Here is a 27130-nt window from a genome sequence, read left to right as displayed (position 1 = left end):
TCATTCTGCTTTTGGATTTCTAAGCAAGACAGAGCATTGCTGGACATTGATCCTTGGTGAACCTACTTTTGCTACTGCATTAATTCCTTTTGGAAAATTGCTGACAGCTGTCCTGATGGCATCCATTGCTGCTGCTGGTGTTACTTCTGTCTCAACACCACCCCTAACCCCTCCACCACCACTTCCCCAAAGGCCTGGAGAGGGGAATAGGCATGAGGATGCAGAGGAGGATGAAGAGGATGACGAGGATGAGGTAGTGGAAGTCCCTACTACTAGCACTCACCATGAGTCTTGGGTGTGGAGGTTGTTTGCCACTCTTGATGGAGTACCGAAAGCTTGTGCAAACAAGGTGCGCTGCACTCAATGCCAGGTGGTGCTGAGTCGTGGCAAACCAGGTTTGAACAGCTACGCTACTACCTCAATGAAGCGACACCTAAAGTCATTCGACGGTGGGGCTATTCATAAGGTTGTACCTTGCGATAAACATAGTAGGTTGAGTTCCTCTGCAGCATCCTCCGTTTCTGCTCATGTCACCACAAGAGACACTTCTGTGGGGGAGTGCATCCCTCCAGCGGCCTCACAGGCCATACATGATTCTGTAGACCCTTACCTTTCGAGGGTCACAGTATTATATATGTACTGGAATGCAGTAGTCTGCAGGGGGGAGACCCTTCAAAGTGTTTTCGAGGCTGCGGTCCTTGAGCATGAGAAGGACTGCCAACTACCTGAGAAAGGCCCACCCTACATCTTCCTCTATCCACCTGTCCTTTCTTATCCCCGTGGTTGATGCCCCTTCCTTACCTCCCTTCCCTTCCTTTCCTTATGTTTCATGTCTGAAAAATCAAAAAATACAAAACAACAAAAACCAAAAAATAGGCTCTTTTCAGAGCCGCCTTACATAGTTCAAAAATAGAAGTGCCAATGAAATACTGCAGGGCCCTGTCCATTTTTAGAAGTCTGTGGAAAGTTCCCGGACATTGACATTTTTGGGGGGCTGCCCTATCAAAACCATTGCACTCTTCTCCGGGAGGATGTGGTGGTTCTGAGAATGCAGTTTGTATATTTTGCAGAAAACCTGATTGCCAGCATAAGTAAGATGTACTCCATCTCTGCAAAAAATGTGTGTACTAAGAAATATAATATTTTCCTTGTGAAAAGATGACATGCCAACATCTCTTAAAAAGGCACAAACAGCCTTGTTGACATTATGCCTCGCTTTCTCCATTTGTGGACCAAGAGAAGAAGTATGCAGCCACATTTGTCTCTGTGCAATACGAGAAAAAATTACTCAGGACTTTGCAAACATGTCCATGACTTTCCCAAGTCCTTCTGTCATTGCAAATTGCAAAGAGATTCCAGAGACATGTCCTAAACTGTTCCCTCCACAAAGAAAAAAAATAATGTCTGGATGATACTGTGTCACCAAAGTAGCCCAAAGAAGTACCAAATCCAGCCACTTCATTCCACACACTCCATGCCAGTGAACTTCCACATGAGGGAATCCAAGATGTGCAGCCACTCCTCAGCGATGTGCATGCACCTCCAACCAAGTTATCCACGATTCTCCCATTATCCAGACAACCTGCCTTCTGAAAGAGACAGCCATAGCTATCTGCTCTTCACTCAAGAAAAATACTTTCTGACAAAGTCTCTCCTTACACATCACACCCAGTAAACCTTATTGACCAATCCCTTGTCCTGTTAAGTCTCATTTGCATGGCTCTCAACCTCAAAATCCCTGTATGTAATATGGTGTGTCCACAGACAACCACGGTGTCCGCTTACAAATCGTGAAATCTGAGAGTGGGGAATTAAAATTTAAATCATGTGCCCTTTTTACCCTTTGAAGTTGGCTCTGAAAAGAGCTTTTGTTTGGGTTTTTTGAAGATGCTTGAGAAACACCTTTTATTTTGTACATTTGTTTTTCCTTATTTTCCTCTAAATATCTTCACATAAGCTTCTCCAAAACAATCCTTATGTTCCAAAACAGCATGGCATTTCCCATGAAAGATAAAGACATGTCATCTGCTTTAAAGTAAACAATATTACCAGATTCAATGTTGTCATTATTGCAAAAGAACATGCTAGCTCTAATCATAAAAGCAAAAATGCCTTGGTTAATTAAACGCCTAGTAACATTTTTCTGAGGACAAAAAACAGAACTATTGTCCTATACTGCCCTAGGTACCAAAGCAGAAAAATTAACCTTGGCATTTGGAAGGACTTTAATGACTGCCTGAACAGAGTTTTGCACCACTGTGCAGGACAACTACATGTAGACTATTAAATCTATCCATACCCTGACAAACTTCTAGCATTGCCTGCAAATTAAAACCAAGCACAGTGTACCACACCACCTCCACTCCTTTTATGTCAAAATTGTTAGCCACATTCCTAGATTTAGCATACTGCTCCAAACCATTCACAACATATCTCCAACCACCAACACCCTGACTTCCTCCACCTCTGCCATCTTCACTACACACAGCCTCTCTCAATACAAAGCAGAACCTCAACACCTGATTGGCTAATCCCCAAAATACACTCCCATTTCATGCTCAGAAGCCCCGGATGTGGCACACCCTGTCCGCGAAGAGCTGCGGTGTCCGCAGAGCACGTAACACCAGGGTAGCCCTTTCCACTTCACTCTCTGCACCATTCCCTCATTGGCTACTGTTAAGCAGTCACACAACTATCCACCAATCACATCCAAGAACACTACATCTAACTCCATCATCACAGTACAGCACTTTAGTTGTACTGTTGATCACTCTGAGTACAATTGGGCAGTGATTGCAAAGCACACACAGCAACAATTACTGTAAAACCCTCCAAGATTTCTGCTTGCAGATTCATGCACATCCACATGAATAACACAAACTACAGGTACGAATATGTTCTGCACAGTACATGTACAGCTCTTGTATAAATGCATATAGGCGGGGATGAGGACTGTCACTTACCCTGTATAACCTGTAAAATTAGCATACTGTCATTCCTCCCATCTAATATGATCAAGTGTCGCTTGCAAAGCTGTCTGCTCTCCAAATTTATATTTACCCATATTACTAACTGTAATGTGCAAACTGTTATTCTCTTCATTCATTCTGTCATTTGTGTAACCACTGCCACCTATTTATCCCCATTTCAACTATAATAGCATTTAATGCATTATAGTGCATAGGATGTACATACACTTTCTTTTCTATACATTCTGTATATTTTGCACAATCTATCATTTGAACTTCCTTTAGAAATGATTATAATAACAATCACAAAGTGTCATTTCACGTTAAATTATGTGAGAAATAACAGTAAAGTTGTGGGAGAAGGCTTTGTAGTGTGTTATAATATTACATGCAGCCAGGATGAGTACATGCATCTTTATTCATGCACACAGCTAGCCAACATCATTTGAAAGGCTCCCAGCTGAAACAACACCACTGCCTCTACAACTTTTCTTCCAATCTAGACAGCTTTCTCATTCCAGCCGGTTGCTCATTCCGTTTCGGAATTGACCACAGCAACTATACACAAGTGCAGTCATGTCTATCACATCATGCACAACTATGTACAAACAGTGTAGTAAACTAACACATACAACATCTCCCCCCTTCACTTTAGTCTTCAACGCAAGCACCCAACACTTCATTGCAACCCTTACTTTATTTCAGACTCTCCCTTCTCCAAGCACCACAGGATTACCCAGTAGTTTAGTAATCACCTGCAGTCTGGTAGACTTGCTTTGTCCCATTGCCACTTTTCCAGGTTTTATTATTTGAACCATCTCCCCTACAAATATCCTGGAGACTAATAAACTGCTGAACCCATCAAATCCTTCTGCTTTATTTCCCACACCTTCACAAATGCATACATTGCATGCTTTTCCCCACAGTTCCTGCCATTTACCCTGTATAAATCTCAAGAAAAGCATATGGTTATTTCTCCTATCTCCTAACATCCAATAAAGCCTTAAAAAGCCAAGTGTGCTCGGTGTGCTTACTATTGTAATCATTTCTAAAGCATGTTCCTTAGCCTGTCATTACTGACAGATTCTAAGTAAAATATATGGGGGACTCATTACACGGTAGGCGGAGAACCATGGCACAATTAGCGCCATGGTTCATGCCGGTAAAATACCGGCACCGCCTTGGTGGAAAGGGGAATTACCGCCCCATTCCAAGGTTGGCGGGGCGGTAATTCCCCCTTCCACCATTGCCCTTCCCCATTCCCATTTTTGCCCCATAGGGCATAATGGGAAAGGGGAAGGTGCTAATTATGGCAAAAGCAGGCGTTAAATTCCCCAACCCGCAAAGGGACCTCATAGTAAGGCGGTAAGGATTTACCAGTACCGGTAAAATACTGGTACCGGTAAACCCTTACCGCCTACCGTTTAATGAGGCCCATAGAATGCACATAGACAAAGCAAAGTACATCTACATGCTATGCACAGTTATCAGAAACCACTACTACTGCACAAAAAACAATTCTTGTCTACATTAACAACAGTGCTATTAACACACATATTTACTAACTTCTGTCTTTCACAATTGCAGTGAAGCCTACTCTCCTGAAAACCAGCAGCATCTGAAGTACGAACCAGAACTCAGAAGAAACTACTCCTTTGATCCAAAAATGTAAGTGCATTTCTGCCATAATGTTCTTACTGTTACTCAAACACTGCAGAATTCTAGTATTGTAGAACAAACAATTGTATTAACCCCACAGGATTAGATTCAGTATTAACGCTTGCCACTCAGCAGCTGCATATTTTGTATTGTCATCTGAACATCAGTATAGTAGCACACAAATATGAGAATAGCCTTCCCAACCTGAAGTAACAACCCATTGCACAAGCACATACATCTACATACATGCTTGCCATCATACTCAGACACTCATGCACAAAGCACACATACACTGGACAACATCCCAACCCACACTTTCCTTTTTTCTCCAAAAGACCCCAAAGAATGCCTACCAAAAAGCAACTCTGTAGAAAGCAACACAGAAGTAGATAGAATCAAAATAAATGTGTCCCAAATAAGCATCCACCGCTAATAGAATTTGTACAAAAAGTTCAAACAAAACAGATAATACAGTCACTAATCGAAACAAAACCAGCTTCCAGTAAAGAAACGTTGCCTCATCTTTCAAAATGTAAAACAAAACAGAAAGTGATTAACAAGACTGCAGCTACCACTAGTCGTAACACTGCACCTGTAAATCTATATGTAGCCACTAGTAAGCATACTAAAAAAAATATTTTACAAAAAGTGTTCCGTCACAGAGTCCTTCAGAACCTTATAAAAACAGGAGAGAAATCACTCACAACCCTTAAAACCTACCATAGAAAATTCATCCTAGAAGCTCTCATTGACAGTGCAATCCTTCTCAAAGGAAATGATTTATTTTAGTTTTAAACAGAATGAAACCAGTAACAAAACTAAGTACTAAACTACAAAAAAGACTTTTCAATAAACAGAATATCAACAAACATAACTTTGCAAATATCTGTGGAGGTGACTGGACTCCCACTACCAACACAGAAGCATATTTCAATGAAGAGGCATGCAAAGAAAAGCAAATAAACCCAATTGCCGTACATCGCAGTGTACAAGGGTATCAAAAACGTTTAGAATACTATTATGGAACAAGAAACAGTACTAAAACAATCCCCAGAAAAATGAGTATAAACTCTCCATTCCACTCAACCAATACGTCCAGCCTACAAATGGCTGTGCACATCAATGTGTAACATAGCCAAAAAATCTTTCAGATCGTTACGCCAGTTCTTCAATCAGTATGTTAAAGGCAAAGACAAATTGAAAATACAATTATTACAAAGTATGGACTCTTGTCCAGTGCGCAAATAAACAGGACTGCAAAGACATTCATTAGCCTGCATTTCTAGACCTATTTACAAAAGCACCTTCCACCATATCAAAATGATATCAACACACCATTCAACTATAAGAAATCTGGTTCATAAACTGTACTATGCCAAAAGTCCTGCTTTAGCACTAGCCAATTTAAATAACAATCTTCTTCATGGTACAGCCATTGAACTATTCGAAAAAATATAGCATATCCAGAGAAAATGTTTGGAAGTGAAGCCACTTACAAAATGCAATTGCTTTACAACAGACTAGCAACACTTTTGCAAATGGCAACCTTCTACTACACACATACAAAAAAGAAATACTAACGTTTAAAAGTACATCTGCTGAAGTACCAAACCATGTGTGTGTGTGTTGCTGCAGGACTTTTTTTATCAGAATAGCACAAACACTGTAAACATAACGTACAAAATAGAAGAACATGAAGATTCCAAGTGGTTCCAATTAGCTATCTATCTTATAGCCGAAAACAAATGCAAAATTACTGACCCCTTAATACTTTGCAGTTACTGCACTGCAAAACTTGACAACAGCCAAACACCTTCACGTGCTATCACAAATAACAAATTATTTCCACTACCAAAAGCCCTGCAGCAACTTAAATATATGAGAGCATCATAATTCAAACAGTGCACCCATTTCAAGCAATAATACGCCCTCAACCAAAAACAGCAAAACTACCTCCCTCTGAATTACTGAAAGGCATTCACAGCAAAGTCATTTATTTGCCATACGATCTCAAAGAAAATGTACACACTCTGGGAGTACAATGTCCTATAGATCAATCTTTATTTATCTTAGTAAATGGCGTACTTACAGAAGACAAAAAAATGTGGCAACAACTCATGAACTTAATTTGAAGACAAGCCCTGCAATATCTAAAAGAAAACATTGAATACTAAAATAAATAAATATTGAAGAAAACCTGAGGGAAACCACTGAAATAATACAAGACTCATCAGAAACTGGTCAATTTCAACTTCTAGATCCTGCTACAGAATCCAATAGTTTAGATCATTAAACATTTCGCCCATTACACTCTAAAGACACCATAGATGATACCCTGGAAATTTACCAAATGTGACATGCCAAAGGATCTCCAATCAGCATATGGGAAAAAAAAGTACAGAAGCACACGCCTTTCCTCTACTCTTTGCTACTGGAAGAGGAGGAAGGTACGATGATAGACCCACACAAATAACAGCATCAGAATACTGCTCTTTATGAATGTATTCTGAAGACCCCAGATTCAGACAAAATGTGGAGTACATATTTCACCTACTCTTTGAAAGTGAACTAGCAACTCTATGCTACAGAGTTACACACACATTGAAATCAGGTACCAATTTTCAAAATATGTCAGCCATGCAATTACTACAAAAAATGCACGAAAAAGATGAGGTTTTACAGTCAAGCATTACAAATCTTTTAGCAAACATGCATGGTACAAAATAATACTGGTTCTGATGTCATAGAGATGTATGCTGTATGATAAGAAACATTGGCCCACCCGCTTGGTTTGTGACATTAAGTTGTGCAGCATATGAATGTGAAGATTTACACAATTTCCTACGCATAGCAAACAAAAAACAAAACAAATATAGTTATAAAAACACCAGGAGAACTCTGCTCTCTAGATCCTGTAAATGTATCAAGATATTCCCTTCATCGCGTCATTGCTATGCTACACTAATTTGTAATAAAACTGTTCCTCCCCTCGAGGAAGTGCAACACTTATTTTTGAGAAAAGAATACCAATCCAGAGGAGCACCACACATCCACATGCTTTTGTGGATTAAAGATTTTCCTAAATTTGGTCAGGACAGTGATGCCACTGTTTTGAAGTTCATCCAAAAATATGTCACTTGTAAAATCCCTTCACAAACGACACATAGTGACCTTCATGCACACATTTTTTCAAAGACACAAATGTGGGAAGTATTGTCGTCGCAAATATAAAAACAAAGGAAAATACTGCACCAAATGCTGCATTGGTTTCCCTAGACCCGTTTCAACAACAGGTCAAGTAAACAACTCCATGGGCCTCATTATGACCCTGGCACCAATGGGTTAACGGCACCGTAAAAGGCTGCAGCGCCGTTAGCCCATTAGCGCCTTACTATGAGGTCCCTTTGCGGGACCCGACCTGAACGGCTGGGACCTTGGTGCTAAGTACGGTACCGCAATTTGTGGTACCATACTTAGCGCCTTCCCCAGTCCCATTGAGCCCTATAGGCAAAAAATGGGAATGGGGAAGGGCCAATGTTCAATGGGGAATTACCGCCCGCCAACCTTGGAATGGGGTGGTAATTCCCCATTGAACATTGGCGGACTCGTTACGATACCGGCACCAACCATGGTGCTAATAGCGCCATGGTTTAGCGGCAGTATCGTAATGAGGGCCATGTCTTCAGTTAGACATAGGGCTTCATTACGACCCTGGCGGTAAGTAACGGCCATTACCGGCATGGCGCAATTAACGTGTCCGTGCTGGCCAGAGACCGCTAAAAGCGGCACATTACGACTTCTCGGGCACGAGCATTGCGCCATGCCGGTAATGTAATCACCGCTATGCCGCTAAAGGCCGTAAAACCCCACTTACCGACATCGTATGCCATGCAAATAGCACCTCCGCCACCCTAGCCATCGACATTAGGGGTCACCGCTAATAGCGGTAACCGAAATAAGCGGGAACCGCTATCAGCGGCGACCGTAAATAAGCGGATCCGGAAGGAGCGTCACCGCACAGGAACGGGAAAGAGCACGGCGGCCATCTTTAAAAACACAATCCATTGCCATCCTCTTCAACCAGTGGACACCTGACCCCCACAACCTCCACAAACCTTCTACCCTACACATTCCACATCACAATGACAAAAGTTTTGAAAAAGACTGGAGATCGGCTGCGGCAGGAGCGCTTTTCAAGGGAGGAGTTAAACCCTCCAAGAGAATGCCGATGTTGTCTTTTCCACGGAGATGACCAGACCAGCGCTGATGAGAAAGAAGGTCATATGGGCCATGGTAGCCCCGAGGGTTGGTGCTGTCGGCACAACACCCTGCAATGCCAGACAATACAGAAAAAGGCGGGACGATCTATGTTTCCACGTCAGGAGTATACTGGCGGCCAATAGGAATCTGGCATGGTGACTGGCGGAGGAGCTGAGTCACCCATCAAACTGCAGCCGTGGGAGGAGATATGTGCCGCAACCATAGGAGATATGGAGAGAGGAGCCCCGACATCAGGCGACGCAGGTAGGTGCCTTAAATCCAGCTATGCCAAACTCAACACAATGATGTCCAGATGTTTGGGAAGTGCAATGATGCCTAACAGGGTCCACACGACACATTAGCACAAGACTGCCTACAGGCAGTGCTGACCTCCACCTTGTACACATGCATTGTGCATCCCCTTTATGTAGCCACCCACGTGCTTCCGTGCTTCTACCACCTAAGAGGGAGACAACATGTATGTCACTGCCTCCAATGTGCACAATCTAGTAATCAAAATGAATGCAGCCATCACAATGCCTGCTTAATGTCCGTAGACCCATCACTAACCCTCTCCCTCCTTTTGTCCACCACAGGCTCTCATTCGGACAGTGCTGATGAAGACACAGGCACAACACCTGCAAAGAAGCCCAGGCCCGAAGAGCCACAACACCGTCCCTTCACCTCAGGTAGAAAAAGCAAACCCCCACAACAGCAAAAATCCCACAGCACATCACAGGCCACGGAACCGATGTGCAGCAAGTCAAGCACTAGGGAACCACCGACTTCAACCATCCGCCCAGTGGTGTCCACTGAAGGCACTGGGTCTGCAGGAAGCAGCACCATCGGTGAGACTGCTGCCACTGCAGCTAGCTCAGACAACGAGGAAGGGGATGTAGATGTTGCCGTGGGTGCCCCCACTGGCCCCCTGCATTCCCCCTACCAGTCCCCGTGCAGCCAGCATGACAATGGCATACAGGGGCAATCTCCTGAAAACTCTTGGCCGGCCACTCCATGCCCAGTAGCAGATGTGCAGGAGGGGAGCACCATGATGGACACGCCAGAACCATCAGCCACAGGCCACAAAACCCAGGAGTCAATGCAGGACATAATCACGCAGCAACAGCAACTAGCATCCCTGTTGACACAGCATGTCGCAGAATGCACCAGCGCAAGGGGGGAAATGCGCGAATGTGCTGATACTGTAAAGGCTGACGTCAAGTCCACGTCTAAGGACATTTGTGCAAAACTGGCCACGGTGCGGCACATACTTTCCGAGCTAGTCCAAACGATGAGGGACATGCATCCATGTGAGCAGCCCAGTTCCTCCTCGGCTGCCAGTTCTACCCGAACCAACCCGTCCGCAGATCGGGCAGGAACCTGTGGCATACAGACAGGGGTGAACCGGGTGCCGGGAGAGGGGGATGCCAATAGACGCGGCCTTGTGTACAGATGCCACATGATGCACTTGAGCACAGTCATCCACACCATGTTATGGGGAGTTGAAGGGGGAGGGGGGAGTGGGTGTGTTGGGGAGTTGAGAGGGGAGGGGGGAGTGGGTGTGTTGGGGAGTTGAGGGGGGAGGGAGGAGTGGGTGTGTTGGAGTGTTGAGGGGTGAGGGGGGAGTGGGTGTGTTCACTTAGAATTACTATTTCAATACACTTTTTGGTTATGCACAAATCACATGTGTGGACATTGCTCATTGCGTATGTGTGTTTTATTGGTGAACAGTGTACAGTGTGCATGTCCCAGACACACCCAGTGCCCCAAGTGCCATCTCCATGTGACACCCCCCCATCCATGTGTGCTAGAAGATTTTGTTGATCAGAGCCCGACGCATGTCACGTCCCTCCTGTGCATCGCGCCCTCCCTGGGGTGCTGCCCCATCCCGACCCTCCTCATCTTCTTCATCCGGTGGTTGCTGTTCTACATCACGGGGCAGGGGCACATTCTGTCTGATGCACATATTGTGTAGCATCACACATGCCATGACAATCTTTGCCACCTTCTCATGGCGGTACAGGAGTGACCCACCAGATTTGCTGAGGCAGCGAAAAAGTGCCTTCAAGAGGCCAAATGTCTGCTCAATCACCACACGGGTTAGTGTATGGGAATGATTATAGTCCTCCTCTTGCCTGTCTGTGGGTTCCGGACTGGGGTAAGGAGCCACCGCTTCAAAACACAGCCTGCATCACCTGCATGTGGGCAGCAATGTATGTGTAAATTAACTCATCATGTTTGACCTCATTGAGTGATACCATGGCATGCATTTGTTTCTTCATCTAAAGCCCATTTCCATGCATGAATGGAGTCACACGATGTGAGTGCTATGTGTGTATTCCTCTTATGGACTGTTTTGCATGCCATCAACTAGTGTGCGCTGGGGGGTCCAGTTCCTTGTGAGTGCACATGCACTGTGTTAGTCCACGACAGTTGTTTCTGTGATCTTGCAGATGTCCAGTAATTTGTATGCTTACATCCTGGCAACGTTGATGTCAGCCTCATGATGCTCTCACTATGCACAACAAATGGTGTCATGCAATGTAGTTGGGCATCTGTGTCAGTGTAGTGGTGTATTGATGTATTTGACCCTCATGCGACTCCTTTATACGCAGTGATGGGGGACTGGCCTTTCAGTTCATGGTGTTTTGTGGTGTGTATTGGCTATAGTCGTTGCGTGTAGCTGCATTTTGTTGAGGGGGATGCGGTCTGATTTGGTAAAGTGCACATGTAGATGTCTGTGGGATGGTTGGGACACCGCTTCATTCGCATGGTAGGGCTACTTACATCTTGCATTATGTGGTCAGGTGTCAGGTCCAGTCTGGGCTGCTTTTGGGGAATGAGCTTGCTCCATTCCCTCTGGCACTCGCAGCTAGGTGAAGTATGCATATATGCCTCAATCGCCTACCGACATTACATTTCCATGAGCCTAACATGCGACTCACCGAGAAGCCAGGATCTCTGCCCTGCATGTCGCTCCATGTAGCGTGGAATCGTGGAGTTCCGCTGGACCATTGAATCCTGGGTTGATCTGAGGAATCGAGCACAACAATGTGTCATGATCTTGTTTGAGTCACATACCATTTGCACGATGATTGAGTAGTATAGCTCACGGTTGCGGTACGCTACCTCCATGGGAATGTGGGACCACCAATTCCACATGGGTGCAGTTAATGGTGCCAATGCAACCAGGTATGCTGGCCAGTGAATGGAAACCCACTTTGGTGTTTGAGATCTCCTGGGCAACCGTGGTAAGGAAATGTGTTTGTCTGTGTGCTAGAGGAGAGCATCAGGCACTTGGTCCAGCATACGTGAGGATAATGGTTGTGAAATGCCATGCACTTGCCCCACTGTCTGTTGGTAGGTGCATGTGGCCAGGAAGTGGAGCACAGACACTACCTTCATTAGGGGTGGGATGGCGGTGCGTGTTTCAATGAGGCTGACTATGTATAATTTCCACAATGTTGGTGATGGTGTCCTGGTCCAGGGGCTACAGGGTGCGGATCTGGTCAGCGGTTAGGTTAAATGGACTGGCTTAGATGCGTGGAATAGGGGGCTGCCTGCGTGGTGGCACTGGCTGTGCTGGTGGGGCATGCTGGCCCTGCCTTGCCCTCCTTCTCCTCCTGCGTCTCCTCTGTGCTGCCTGTTGTTATACTTCTTGTAGTTGTTGTTGTGGCACTTCCACTGCAATCAGGTCCTGCAGCCCCAGCATTGCTAGTAGTGTTGGATTCATTGTGGAGTGTAACTGTGTGTGGGAAGGGGTGGGGTGTACTCCTTTTGTGCTTGCCCAGTCTGTATTGACTCCACCTGTGCTGATTGTGTGCACCTGTTGCAGCTGGGAACACTGCACATGGCCATTTACAGTTGGTCCGCGATGGCGGTATTAGCGCCATGGCGGTAAGGTACTTTACGGCCTTCACAAAGGCGTTATTTCCATGTCCGCGTGACTCATAATGTTCACAACTTAGCGACATTGCAGTATTTCCGCCATAGGAGTCACGTGCCCATGCCCTCGGCGCTTTTAACAGCACTGTTGATTACGGTGCCGCTAATAGCGCTATCTAGGGTCATAATCTGCCCTAGTGGTAAGCGATGCCGGTAATCCTTTACCAGCATCATTCTTCACTTACCGCCAGGGTTGTAATGAGGCCCATAGTGTCAAAGTTAAATCACCTAAGAACACATATTACATTAAAAGAACAGAAGGATCAACATATATCAATGATTACAATGCAAACATTGCCCTCTTATGGAATGCAAATATAGATGTGCAGTACATTGCATACAATTCCACTGCAGTTGCACGATATGTCACAGCCTACTTAACCAAAGCAGAAAACAGAACCCCAAGACCTCTGGGATGGCACATCATCTGACATGACAAAACACTATCACAGAAATTGTACAGTTTAGGCATAAACATGCTTGTATGGAAAATCTGAAAATAGAGAATGGCTAAGCCTTGGTCCTGCTAAATCTAGAACAAGAGTTCTGAAATCATATGAAGACATAGAAATAATAGCCAAAAATGATCCCAACAGCCAAGACGTTTTGAAAAACAATTGACTGAACACATACTACCCAAACATGAGTACCACTTTGGAAACCATGTGTCTATACCACATATCCCAAAACTTCACATTCAAAAATAATATTAAACCAGATGAGAAGAAAGGTAGATACAGAGTGGAAAATTGTGAAGGCAGCTTAGTGAAACTTACCAAGCAAATCTTAATTAATCACATCAAATTGTCATTAAAAACTCCTCAACATAAAGAACTGTATTACCTGTCCATGATACAACTTTATAAACCATGGAGAAAAGAAGAAGATTTACTAGATACCTATGACTCCTATGAAGATGCTTTCAAATCAAATGAAAGCACTATAACAGACGTAAACTTTACACAGTACAAAACAATGTTGGACAATGAACAGCAACACGAAGAAGAACTCCAGGCACAACTAGATGTGGACACTCCTGACAGTAGTCAACCTTCTGTAACAGGAAGCCAAGAACCACTTGAACAACCACTAATAGCAAATGAGGCAGAATTAGCCATGGCTGAAGTAGAAAATACCATGTGTCAATATGAGCAATCTAGAGAAGACTTTGCTCTACTAAAATCAAAACTAAACAATGAGCAGCGTAGCATTTTCCATGAAATAACACAACAAATTGAACATGGTGTGCAGCATGAAAGGAAACATTGTACCTGCCAAGACTGCAAACCTATACTGCTATATGTGAGTGATCAAGCTGCTTCAGGCAAAACATTTTTTAATCAAAATCATCAGCAAGTTCCTCCAACAATTGACAAATAACAAACTGTCAGCTGTTGTAACTGTCCCCACACGTTTAGCTGCCTACAACATAGACGTTGTCACTTTACACCAACTATTACTCCTTTTAGTAGAACACCAAAACAAATTAGATTATTACAAACTTTCTCCACTAGCTGCAATGGAACAATGCAGAGTTTTCAAACAAATGAAAATGCTGCTAATAGATGAGGTAAGAATGGTTTCCAATCTAATGTCAGCCTTCATTCACCTCAGATTACAAGAGGTCCTGAAAACAGACTATGAAGAACTCTTTGGAGGAAAACACATTATAGTTTTTAGAGATCTTCTTCAGTTAACACCAGTTAAAGGTTAACCTATTTTTAAAAGCTTAGGGCACAAACTATGACTTAAAACACTTGGCAGCATAGGAAATGTCAACCTTTGGCAACATTTCCAATACAGAGAATTAACTGAAAACATGCGTCAGTCTGCAGACCTCACATACGCCAACATTTTAAAAAGTATTAGAGTTTGTGTACGATCTCAAGTAGCACAATCTATATTGAAAACCAGGCACATCCATGAACTCTATGGCCATAACTCATGTGCTACTGATGTCATAGAACAATTAGCACACAATAATGTAAACGGTATGTCCTTGATGCCAACTCTTGCAAGCTGTTCAGAATTCAATGAAACAATGGGCCTCATTCCGAGTATGGCGGTAAGGGATAGCGGCCACCGCTAACGAGAGCGGTGGCGGTAATCCCTTACCGCCATACTCCGAGTTCCCTTTGCGCCATGGAGGTATTAACACCTGCTTCTAGCAGGTGTTAAAAACCATGGCGCTAAGGGACCTTGATGTTAATTACGCCACCGTAATTTACGGTGGCGTAATTAACGCCTTCCCCACTCCCATTATGCCCTATGGGGCAAAAATGGGAATGGGGAAGGGTAAATGGGGATTGGGGAATTACCGCCCCGCCACTCTTGGAATGGGGCGGTAATTCCGCCATCCACCAAGGCGCTGCCGGTCCGGGTACGGCGTCAACCAAGGCGTTAATAGCGCCATTGGTTAGCGCCGTACTCGGAATGAGGCCCAATGTTAAAATAAGAAAATGCAACCAATAGTTCAAATTTGCTCCACAGAAAAACTGGACGTACATGGTATGACATTAACCATGTGTCAAATAGCCACAACAAGGCTAAATACCTTAGAAAACCCAATCTCTAACACAGCTGGTTTGGAGAAAATATTAAAATTATCTTTAAACTGTAGAGTGACCAAGGACTTGTTAATGGAGCACTTGGTACAGTTGTTGGCTTTCAAACATACCCACGTGACAACAACATTCAGTTTGACAATATTCTCTTGGACAAACTATCAGAAGTTAAAAGGATAGGACGCTCAACAGCCCGCTTCCTTCTGTTCAAAGATATATATGTATGCAGAGAACAATTTTCTCTAGCTCTAGCATAGCTCACCATTCATAAATCACAAGTTCTCACCCATGATAAAGCATTGATAGATATTGGTAGCACAGTGTTTAAAGAAAGCATGAGCTATGTAGCACTATCACGCTTACATATACTTGACAGACTATTTCTTATCAACTTTGATGCAAGTAAAGTAAATGCGGATATTCCTTGCATTCTAGAATACAATAGACTGTGTTCAATCTACACCACCCATCTAAAAACCTATCCTGTTCCGCAAAAAGCAAAACTTTGTAAAAGAAAACTACTTCATTCTCAAATTATGCAGGATCTCACAGCAATTCCTCCAAATAAATTAAAAGAAGCTACTACTTCATCAAGGACCACAACCAAAGAGGAATCTACTGCACAAACAAAGTCAACTACCTCTTCAAAGAAACAACGCACACTCTGAACAAATGACTTGGACACAGAACTGTCAGGTTCATTCAAATTTTCAAATACAACTGGTGTAAGTTGTTATCCAAATATTGCAATCAATATTCTATTCCAATTGCCACCTATTATTGACAACATTTACTTACGCGGGACAGACCAATTGTGTTTGCAAATGTTAGACCTTCATGGAAATGTACTCAACAATCCTGACAACACTTACAGTGTTTCTGGAATAAGGCAGGAATTGGACTACTGTGCTGGAATCGTCAAATTCACTATAAACACACAAGAAGATCCACAAGAATGTCTAATTTACTATCTACAAGTACTAGAAAACAAAAATATAACTATAAATGAAATATTCCAGATTTGGAAGCCAACAGGTATCTAACTGCCCCAAAAATCTGCAACAAGCCAAAAAATAGATGAATACCACTAAACTAAAAAAATAAATAAACAAATAGAATACACCAACTGCTATATAATTGCAACAATACTACCACCTCTTCCAAATCAAAAACCATACAACTGTTCAATTCCTCCTACTGAAATCAATGGAAGAAATATAGTGTACCACAACATAGAAAGGTTTTTTTTTTTTATCCAGTGTGAATTTTTTTCCCACAGACCCAATGATTTAATGAACAAACACAGGAGAGGGGCAAATTGCACAGTGTACTCTTTGGACTATAGTACTTCTAAAGTACTAACTATGAGGGTCAACAAAATACAGAAATGTCTACTATGCAATGCAATACTCATTATAAACTACCTACATTAACATGTTTTTTTTATCACAGTGATTGAAAGAAAATGTCTGCTCCAACTACCCATGTCATGAAAAAACTGTATACAACCACAAAGAAAATCAAACAGACAGTAAGTATAGAATGATTGGACTCACAACCCCCACAGCATAACACTCCCATTCAAGCAAACACCTGGCCATAGACCGAAATCCAAAATGTTTGCTTCCATGGGTATCTTATGCTGCAGTGCTTGTTTCCAAACACTACAATCTTGATATGATATGACATGATATGGCATTTATAACACGCCTATACACAAATGTTTCAAGGTGCGACGAGGCAAGGGAGGGGGAACAGGGGAAGACAGACAGCGATCTTACTGGGCCCAGTGTCATTCAGATCGTGCAAGTTCATGGGAAGAGGGAAAGGGAAAAGTGTGAGGGGGAGGGGAGAGGGGAACTGTGGTACATGGGATAGTAGAATAATAAGAAACGAAGTAACAGCCAGAAAGTGCCAAGTGCAAGATAAGTGCAGATAAAGTGCTGATAGGGGGACTGTAGGGCTACAGAAAACAATCCCCAGGTGCAAGGTTTGCCAGGGAGGCAGTGCAGGTGTGCAACTGGCAGAGCCTATGCCCGTGATCAGAAGGGTGGCCATGCAACCAGTGCAGTATCAGCCAGGAATTCAGCAGGAGAAAGGGGGAGAGAAAGCAGAAGCGAAGAGGAAGGTTTTGAGGTGCTTCCGGAAAAGGAGATGGTCCTCCTCGAGTTTAAGGGAGGCAGGAAGGCTGTTCCCTGCCGACAACAGAGATCTACCACCAACTCGTTGCTTGGAGAAGCGACTGACCCTGAGGGAGTTGGAGGCGGATGAGCGAAGAACTCGAGAAGGAAGATATTTAGGAAGACAGAGTTGAAGATATAGCGGCCCCAGGCCCCAGAAGGCCTTGTGGACAATGCAGGGGGTTTTGAAGTTAATCCTTGCAGCCACTGGGAGCCAGTGTAGAGATTTCAGTCCTGGAGAGATACGATCCCTGGGCTTGAGGCCAAGGACAAGTCTTGCAGTCCTGTTTTGGATAAGTTGCAGAGGGCGGAGAGTAGAGGCAGGCAGTTTTAGATAGAGGCTGTTACAGTAGTTCAGCCTAGAGAGAACCAGGGCTCTGGAGACAGTGAGCTTCTGGGGGAAGGGGAGGAAAGGAAGACTACCTCTGAGGAGTTGCAACTGGAAGTGTGACTTCTTAGAGATGTCAGAGATGTGAGGAGAGAAGGAGAGTGTGGAGTCGAAGATGACCCTGAGGTTTTTAGCCTTGCAGGTGGAAGCAAGAAGTGGGCCAAGAGAGGCTGGCCAGAGAGCACCAGGGAAGGAGGGAGTGGGTGTGCCGATGAGTAGAATCTCAATCTTACTGGCATTACAGTCTTGACTGGATGGCCTGGCCAAATCTCAACATACAGCCTCCACAAGGGAAACAGTAAGTATATAATAATTAGACTCAAAAACACTACAAAATAACACTGCCATACAAACAAACACCTCACCAATAAATACAACCCAAAATGCCTACAGTCTTCAATACCAACATTCTGAACACAATCCAACAAACAAACTAACACACATCATCTCACTATCCTATAAACACTATTACACTACTGCCAATCAGTACTCACATTTTTGAAAACATATCCCCTTAGCAGCCCACATACCACAGGCAAAATGTTTGGTAGCATTGGTGTGCTATGCTGCGGTGGTTGTGGCCAGGGCCTATAGTCTTGGGTGCACCCAAGACTCTCGGCCCTGGCCACAACCACCGCAGCATAACTCACCCATAGAAACAAACACCTACCAAATGACCACAACCCAAAAACATAACACATCCACCTCAAAACCTATCCACTTCAATTAACATTCAAAATAATAATTACAACCAACGCACAAACTCATCAATACATACCCTCTTCACACAGTGCTCTACTAACAATCCAAAACCAACATCATAGTAAAGTGAAATAACCATTACTGCACCCAGTGTTTAGTATGTCCGCGGACATCCGCATGGCCGCAGACTCTGGGAACACATCACAGCCTTCTCCCACCTAAACAAATCGATCATTTGACCAATCTCTTACTCCCTCAACCTCTGCCAGCACTCGTACACACCATCACGCTCCCCAAAATTGGATTTATGCTCACTTCCATGTCGCGCTGTCCGTGGATGTCCACAGGTCCAATATGGTGGGTGCATCGAAAGAATGTGACGTACGTCATGCTCACCGAAACCAAACCAATCAGCGAACACATCAAATGTCCGCAGACACAATGCAAGCTGATTATCCAATTGGTGTCCTGTCTGCAGACGAAAATTACTGGATGGATTTTCACCAAATTTACAAAAGCACGCTTTCAGGACCAAGCCGCTGCTCCTGCCACAAATTAGGTGAAAATCCGTCCAGTGTTTTGGACTGTAGGCATTCGCAAAAAATGTTCTCCATTCAGTCTATGGGAAAAAATTAAATTGGGACCCCCCCTGTAACTTTGCCCCCTCTTGACCAAACCTCACCAAACTTTGCAAAATAATTCAGAGTGGGCAATATACTTTTTTTTTTGTGCAAAGATTGGTGAGGATTCGTCCAGGGGGAGCAAAGTTATAAGCCACCCAAAAAGTGTTCTTCCTATTGGTCTAGCAACTTAACCATAACTACATGGCCGCTACCGCAGGCCATGTAATATATATATATACAAATATATACACACACACATATATGTTAAAGAGCAGGGTTAATAGACATGTTCCTTATGGTACTCCACAGGTTGTGCTTCATTTTCGATCCTTAGTGTGGTAGACACATTGTTTCTCTTCTGTTTATACGGAATAAGGTCATCTATTGTTTTTCTGTGGTGCCAAGTCCTGCTTCCTCAAGTCTTTTGATTAGTGATGTGTGGTTTGCTGTGTCATAAACTGCAGAGATGTCTTGGAGCACTAAGGCCGAGTCGATGTTGGCGTCTGTGTAGTTCTTTTGATCATCCATATTCATACAAGTGCTGGTTCTGTTCCACTCATGGGTCTGAAGCCTACTTGGTCATTGTTAAGGATTTTGCTTGACTAAACATGTTCCAGAACGTGAGTAATAGTTTCAATGATTTCTGCTAACAATGGCATTTTGGAGACTGGAGGGGTACTTGTGGGATCTCCAGGATGTGATGTTATTGTTTGAGCAGCAGTTTTATTTAGGCTCGCTGGAATTTTTCTGATGTGATTTTCATCACTGATGATGTGCTTCTGAGCCCTCAGCTGGGGGCTGGAGGGTGTTTCCTTGCAGAGGATGTCTTAGTAGATGTCTTGGCACAGAGATCAGTTTTTGAGTTTGCTTTGTTGCTTTCCTAAACCAATTTTTTCCACTTTGGTTATGGTTTTGAAGTGGTTGAATGCCAGTGGGCTTGAACTGGGATCTTTACAAGATTATTATTCTTTCTTATTCGTGTGCAGTGCATCTGACATGTTGAATGGTATTTACTTTGTTTTGAAAAAGGGTACTGATGTTGTCAACTAGTGATTGAGATGATACTTAAGCACTGAGATTTTGTTGCATTAGTTTTCATTCCTCATTTCATTAAGGATTCCAAGTATGTTTCTGCAGGTATGTTCCTATTCTGATCTGTTCTCCTTAGTGGAGATTCTTTGACTTTGGGATTGCCCCTTCCTAGTGCGCTATTTTCTGAAATGTACATAATTTGAGGGTGAACCATCTTGTTGCTAATTTTGTTCAATGGATGCATATTCTGCAGGGTGATAGTCTCCAGAGCTTTTGTAATTCATTTTTTAAGGTGATATGTTTGTGCCTGAGATAATTTGATGTAGATCTGGTGGGCCAAGTTGGGTGTCAGGGATGCCATTTCACTAGAATGTCAGGGGTAGTGGAAATGACATCACTCGACCTTTGACCTCACAGGAATTGATGTCATTTGAGGCCCAACCTGAAGTGACATCATGGGAAGCGACCTTTCACCCCATGACAACACCGTAAGTGGCATCAAATAGCAAGTACACTAAGAATAATATGGTTATGATATCACTATAATGTGATAAACATTTCTTACAAGAATAGATAACAATAGGTATTGTTAACATCTGTGTGTATAGGCCCATATGACCAAATAACTTAAAATGCAAGCAGACGTCCAAGGCCATATCATAATTATGTGTTATCATATAGCACTTGCGCTTAAGTGCTTTATATAGAACATATATATCACCCAACCTGTGTTGATACACTTTTATGGACCTCAGAAGTATAAAAGGCTGAGTTGAGGTGTTTAAGAACAGACTAAATCAGTGACTCACTCCCTTGAGTTTGCCTGAAATAAACCTTTAATGAGTCTACCAATTATTGCATACAATTCCAGAAAGACACATTGGCCCTCATTACGACCCAGGCGTTGGAACATGGTGCTAATAGCACCATGGTCCATGCCGGTAACTTACTGACTCCGCCATGGCGGAATGGGGTATTACCGCCCCATTCCGAGGTTGGCGGGACGGTAATTCCCCATGCCGCCATGGCCCTTCCCCATTCCCATTTTTTCCCCATAGGGCTCAATGGGAATGGGGAAGGCGCTAAGTACGGTGCCGCAAATTGCGGCACCGTACTTAGCACCAAGGTCCCTTTGCGGGTTGGTTTTTTAACGCCTGCTAAAAGCAGTCGTTAAAGTGCCACCCGCAAAGGGACCTCGTAATCAGGCGTTAAGGTTTAACGGCGCCGCCACCTTTTACGGCGCCGTTAACCCCTTAATGCCTGGGTTGTAATGAGGGCCATCATTTGTTATTCCTATTCTTTCTTATTTAGGGTCCCTGCTCAAAGTATTACACTTGTGGAACCCTCTGTTTTTTAAGAGGCCTGAACAAGAAAGCCAGCAACTCCAAAAATACTGAGCCACATTACGCAAGCCAACGCCCAGGAGCTTACATAAAAGAAAAAAGGTTTTTATTTTTAGGGGTTGTAAGTGAGATCACATGGGTAGCAAGGGAGACATCAGGGGTAGGAACTGCGATGACTGCCGACCCCCAACTGACATCCCTGTTTGGTGTTCTCCATTAGGGAGTTGGGCGGTTGGGTGACACACAAATTATTTTAAATGCTGTGAGCATGAGATTTGCAGTGAAGGGACTGCTTGGGGAGTCATTTTACAAGGGTTCAGGGATTTAGACATTAATGATTCATGTTCTCAACCTAATCTTCTCCTTCTGGACCAGTGCCTGACGTCTCTCTTTAACTTCCTCCCTTCTCTTGCAACCCCTCCTTCACCTCCCCTCTAACCGCTTCACCACGACCGGCGGGAATACCACGTCCATGTACCCCCCTCTGAAAACTTTCAAAGGTGGTAACCAGCTTCACTTAGCTACTCTAAATGCATGTTCTGCTGTTAAATACTCCTCTTACATCTGTCTCCTTCTTGAAGATTTTTACCTTGATGTCCTCACCCGTACTGAGACATGGTTCAACGCCGGCACTATCACTGCTCTTGACACTCTCCTTCCCGAGGGGTAAAAGCTCCTCTCCAAACCCATGCCCAACCAGTTTCGAGGTAGAGTGTCCCTGATTTTCCCAGAGTCAGTCCCCTCTTTTATCACGTCTACTCAATCCTACTCCTCTTTTGAATGGCTCGCCTGTAGGGTATGTGTCTCTCCTATTCTCTCATCTCCAGGCCCCCTAACCCTATCGCTTTTTTTCCTCTCTGAATGGGCTGATCTCACCTCTTGTCTCTTGACCTCTCTTGTCCTCTCCTCTAAACTCCTCCTCCTTGGAAACTTCAATATCCACCTTGACTCTCCTGAATCTGCCCCTTTACTGTTCCATGACTTCTGTGATTTAAACTCCATTACCATTTTTCCTTCCGGTCCTACCCATTCCGCCGAACACACTCTGGATGCTGTGATCTCTGCAGACATTCCTATCTCTAACCTGCTCAATATCTGCCTCTGATATGACCATTGTCTCTTCTCCCACCTGGGGCCCCTCGGCCTTCTATCTGAGCTGACATCCACACTTCCAGCCTCCATCACCGTCATTAGACTGAAGACGCGAGAGTTGCAACTTTAGTTTTCACTTTTATCACCGCTCTGACCCCTGCTTCTGACTCTCCCACTGACTCTGTCCTTGCTAACCTTCACCTTTCCATCTCTAATACCCTTGACATCCTTGCCCCTGTCATTAGAATCTGCATGAAGCCTGCCACCAAGCGTAATGGCTGGTATGACTCTGATCTAGCTTATCTGAAATGTAAGTGCAGAGTTGCTGAATGGAAATAACAGACCTCAGGTAAATCTGCTGACCAACTGGCCTGTCAACCACTTCAAAGGCAATATTGTTTCTCCATCCACTGAAGAAAGACAGTCCACATTCAGGCCTGCATCTGAGGAGCCACTAACAACAAGGCTGAACTTTTCAACATCTGCAAGGAACTCGCCAATCTAATAACTGCAGTGTCTACCTCTCTCCTTCCTTCCCAGGATCTTTGCACCACACTGTCCTCCCATTTCAGAACTAAAACACAGGGCATCCTTTCTTCCCTCTCCACCATCATCAACCCATTTCCCCCTCCTGCTCTCTTGTCTCCTTTGGCTCCCCTCAATCCCCATTCGACTCCCTTTCTTATTGCACGTAGCACCCGATGAGGTCTCTACAGTTGTCCACTCTAAGATGGTCTCATCCAAACAGGTGCTAACCTGTTCCTCCAGAACTATTAAGGGCTATTAAGGACAATATCCCCTTTCTTGTGCCAGCTCTAGCCGCTCTCTGTAACCACCCCTTCACCGCTGGCTCTTTCCCTCAATCCCTCAAGGACTCTCTTATGCAACCTCTCCTTAAAAAAGATGTCTGCTGACCCTTCCTCCCGAGCTTATTATTGCCCCATACCACCACCTTCCTGGGAAATCTCTGAAAAAGTTGTTCTTCCCGCAATTGATTCATCATACTGAACTTGCTGGTTGCCTACATGACCATCAATCTGGATTCCGAGCGTCCAGAGGCACAGAAACTGCTCTCCTGAACACCCGTGAAAATCTGCTTGCTAATCTTGACTCCAAATCTCCTGCTGTTCTCATTCTCCTCGATCTCTCCTTTGCTTTTGACACAGTCAACCATTCTATCCTCATCATGGACCGAACACTGGATTGGCTGACCGCCTTCCTAACTAAAAGCCCTTCCCAAGTGCAACTCAGCGCTTCCTCCTACACCACCTCACTCTCTACCTGAGGAGTTCCCGAGGGCTCTATCTGATCACTGTGGTTCTTCAATATCTAACTCACCCCTGTTGCCCACTTGATCTTCTCCTTCTCTCCTCATTTCCAGTGTTAGGCTGATGACACACAGCTTTCCCTCAAACTTCCCTCTACTACCTCTTCTTCCTCCTCTCTCACTCCCAATTGTCTGACTGCTATTCAGGCATGATGTGTGGCTAATGATCTCTGTCTTAATGCCAGTAAGACTGAGATCTTTCTTATTGGGACCCCTAGACCCTTATACCCTCCTGCCCCCTAACCCCCCTCCTTGGGCCCTCTACTGTCACCATCCAGTGTGGCCAAAAATCTCAGATTCATCTTCGACTCCTCTCTCCTTTACCTCTCACATCTTGGACCTTGCCAGGAAGGCCACCTTTCAATGTCATCTACTAAGAGGCATTCCCCCTTTCCTCATCTTTCCACAGGAGCTCACTCTTTGCAGAGCTCTGGTCCTCTCCAGGCTGGGCTACTGCAATAGCCTCTTCCTCGGTCCGCCCCTTCAACTAATCCAGAATAGGACTGCAAGACTTATCCTTGGTGTCAAGGCCAGGAAATGCATCTCTCCAGCCCTAAAATCTCTCTCCACTGACTCTCAGTGCTCACAAAGATCAAATTCAAGACCCACTTCATCATCCACAAGGCTTCCTGGAGCCTGGGGACTGCAATCTCCAACTCTCTGTCCCTAAATACCTCCATACTTGAGTCCTCTGCTCTTCTAGCTCAAACTCTCTGCTGATCAAACAATTCTCCGAAGCAGAGAGTAGGGGTTAGGTTTCTCTCTTGGGCTGGCGCCTCCCTTTGGAACAGCCTCCCTTCTCCTCTCAGACATGAGTCAGACCTCCTTAAGTTCTGGACTCTTCTTTTCCCTACCTCTTTTCGTCTCAGCCTCCCCAGCTAATTGTCCCAGCTAATTTCCCACCTGCTGCTGGGACTGGCAGCTAGGTCCTTCATGTGTCTTATAGGTTAACAGGCCTTCTACCAAGTCGACACCAGCACCCACCCTCCTCAGCACTTCCCTATGGTCCCCCAGATGGCCGGTTGTGCTCCCCAACCTTGGGACACCCTTGCCCTCGCACTTAGCCAGTGGACTCCTCCCCTGGCACCCCCTGGGATGCCCCTTGGGCTCACACTAGCAATTGCATATACCTGTCCCCCCTTTCTCATCACTGCATTTGTATGTCTGAATGTCACAAGTCCTAGTAGGACCACAATTGTTGATTATTTACTGCTTTTTGTTATTGTTTAACTGACTCCCATGTTCAATCCTCACTTTTGTCTTGTGGTGCCTAGAAATACCATTTGGTTGTATAGGTGCATAACAAATGCTCAATAAATAAATAAATAAATGTTGGGGTGGGGAGAAAGGGTATATGGGGTAAACCCCTGATTCAAACCAAAAAACACCATTTGAAGGTCATTCACAATCACTAAAAAAATAAGTATTTTTGGTTGTAGTAGTTAGTAGCTGGTTAGTGACGTAGAACTCCTCTCATGAGATTCTCAATGTAGATTGGATTCTTGTTGGCAGTTCTACCTAGAGTTGAAGTAATGTTAGAATGATGTGCTCTTAAAAGCACTATGTTCTCATATAAACACTACATAATCATACAAATATTGAAAACCATGTTGACATGTATTATTGTGTGCTGCAGCAGAAGTCCATAGTGCCTCAGAAAAATTACTTATTAATGATGTTTTTTCCAATTCACTGTTTTTGTTGTTTCTTACAGTAAATATTTAAATGTGTACTAGTCGATAGAAGAAATGCACAGCTAGTTCTCCAGAACTTGACATTGTATCTTTTTGTTTTGTGTCTCCTTAGTTTTGCTCTGGTACCCCAATTCTGAAGCAGCCACACTTCATAGTCCAGCCCATGGACATGGACCGATTCAGACTATAGATTACATTATTTCTTGACTTTATTTTGCAATGAGGGTATATGGATTAGGGGCCAGTAAGCAGAGATCCAAAAACCTAAGCTGACCTGCCATTACTCTCTGTATCCCCCAGTGTGCACCGATTTGTCCATTCACTTATCTTTGAAAAGAAGACTGTCAGAGAGAGAACAAAAGAAAATGGACGGGATGTCATATGTAAATGTGTTTGTAAAGAGAAGAGATCAACGGTACTCATCTACAACATTAGACTGAAATATCTTCTCAACACACTCTATCACACTCTATGTCAGCACTGTCTGAATGCCTGCTGTCTGGCAGCTAACCTAATGTCTGCCCACTACACGTTGGTGAGCATTCATCTTCTGAATCTGCCCCCCCCCAAAAAAAAAGAAAACTGAAGAATGTGGCCATAATATTATGGCCCTGGCCGGTCGACCTTCTGTGTATTATCCTAGAGGCGTTCAACCAGATATAGGGGGGCAGACATTAGGTTAACAGGGAAATGCCCTTGCTTTATAGACTGAGTAACACGAAACATATGGGGCAATTACCAACTGTGGTATGATTTTAGTGAAAAAAACCAATCCAAGTCTGTTTTCCAAGACCAGGTCAGCAACCTGTTTTTTGGATAAACCACTGTGGTTGAGGGCAGGGTTATTTTTTAGAACCACAAGGTACTGCTGTGGGTTTAACCCCCCGCAGTGACTAGGCTGTGAAGGAGGACAGAAAAGGATAGAGTTGAATTCTAATTATCCCTTCCTTTGACCCTCATCTGTCCCTAAGCAGCGCTGATGTATCACCTACAAAAAGGGACAGAATAAGAAGAAAAACAATATGCTTCACTTTACAGCAACAAAACACGTCCGATAGGTGAGAAAACAATTACAGCTGTGTTCAGCTATTCCAACAAAGTGAACCAAATAAAGAGAGACATTGTGAAACTCTGGCCACTACTAAATATGGGTCCAGTGACCCTTCCCATACCATGGTTTGCTATCAAAAAGAGGAAACATATATGCCACCTCAGGAAGTCACAACACAGACCACACTTTGGGAAACAGCACCAGCATTTGGACACACACCATGTGGCCAATGCAACGTCTGTGGCTTAACAAAAAAATCACAAACATTGGATCTGGGTCTAACAACACCATGGCGACAACA

Source organism: Ambystoma mexicanum, chromosome 2p (genome assembly GCF_040938575.1).
Source record: "Ambystoma mexicanum isolate Mex_15411 chromosome 2p, UKY_AmexF1_1, whole genome shotgun sequence".
NCBI classification, from domain to species: Eukaryota; Metazoa; Chordata; class Amphibia; order Caudata; family Ambystomatidae; genus Ambystoma; species Ambystoma mexicanum.
Note: the sequence above shows the minus strand (reverse complement) of the source record.